At 51.5% G+C, this 1502-nt stretch overlaps 1 protein-coding gene across 7 annotated transcripts in view; it reads right to left on the reverse strand.

Annotated features, from left to right (window-relative positions):
• The window catches only part of CTNNA2 (catenin alpha 2), a 962766-nt gene that overhangs the window by 352271 nt on the left and 608993 nt on the right, over positions 1–1502 (reverse strand). The window lies entirely within an intron of this gene.

The raw sequence follows: 1502 nt of genomic DNA on the forward strand, positions 1-1502 counted from the left end.
CAAAGTTGAACCCACCTGGGAGCTTTGGTAATCCAGTTCATTCTTATGAAAGTCAGCATCTGTACAGAAAAGGCCCGCTATTTTCCGTTCCTGAGAGGCACAAATGATGGAGATTCGAAGAGAGGGGTTGGAGATTCACGTTTGAGTCTCTCTGTCACTTCCTTGGGCATTCCTGTCAAGAAGGTAGGTTTACCCTAGCTGGTTTGGCTCAGCGGAAAGAGCATGGGCCCATGGACTGAAGGGTCACAGACATATAGGGTTTCAGGCCAGATCCCCTCTCTCACATCAATTGTTCTCTCTTTCTGTCTCTCCCTCAAAAATAAAATAAAATAAAATTACAAAATAGAAGAAGGTAGCATGCCCATACTCAACTTCCAGCAGTTTCTCTGCCACCTTTGAGGATTGTTGTTGTGTTTGTTTGTTTGTTTTTAAAGGTGGCCAGCAGGTCCCTCCCAATGGCAGTGCAGACCCTCCTACCCCAGCTACTTGGTAAAAGAGAGCTCATTGTAAGACCCCCATCTATGCATGACTGTGCACGGAAATCATCAGGCAAAGACCTCTTCCAACTTAGGAGACACAATTTAGTAACAGTCTCAAAGTTGAATTAGGGATGTGTGTATGGAGGGAGGAGGCACCATTATGGTTACTTTAAACCACCCCTTCTCGGCTCCTTCTCTAGCGCTTTCTCCTGGAGCGGGGTGCACCGCAGGGCGCTGTGATCACCACCAGCAGCCTCCGGGGCCACAGCAGAATCCTTCTCTAATCCACCACGGACCCCGGAGATCCATGGAGACTGGGGAAGCCCAGCGGGATCTCAGGCAAGACTCCCTGTAAACAGACCTACATTTCTGCCGCTCTGGGTCTCCAACCACCGGGACCTGGAAGGCTTCCCAAACCCGCGGGAAGCATCCCCGCATCCCCCCACCCGCCACCTAGAAGCCTGGCTGACAGCACAACTCCGGAGCCCACGGGAGGGTGCGGGGAGGGAGTGTGTGTGGGGGAATCTTAGCCAAGCCCCCGCAGTCATTGCTTTCCTCTCTCTTCTCTCAAGTTGCTTTTCTAAAGCAAAGAACCAAATGTCGATTTCTCTACAGATCCCTGTGTATCCCTTACACGTCGGCAGCTTTAAAGTGGGAGGGGGACTATCCCAAAAAGGGAAAGGGGGGGAGAGAACAGAATAATTCCGTTTCCCACTTGGAAATATCTTACTGTGGACCATGCAAGCCCATACCTCCATCCACCCTCCTCCCCTTTTTGGTGAAATATGGGCAAATGCGGTGAAAGTGTTTTCCATTTCATCAAAGAACCTATATTACTTTCGTGATTCGGTGAAATGTTGGTTTTATGCCCACCCCTTTTCAATCTGCCCATGTCTGAGGTGCTCCGGGAAGACGCACAATCGTGAGCAGCTTACGACACTCAGTGAGCAATAGGTGCCTGTGCAAGCTCGCGCCGCACACTGCCTGGCGGAGGCCAGGAGCCTGGGCGCCGCTCCCCGCTCC

This window comes from Myotis lucifugus, unplaced genomic scaffold (assembly GCF_000147115.1).
Source record: "Myotis lucifugus unplaced genomic scaffold, Myoluc2.0 scaffold_237, whole genome shotgun sequence".
NCBI classification, from domain to species: domain Eukaryota; kingdom Metazoa; phylum Chordata; class Mammalia; order Chiroptera; family Vespertilionidae; genus Myotis; species Myotis lucifugus.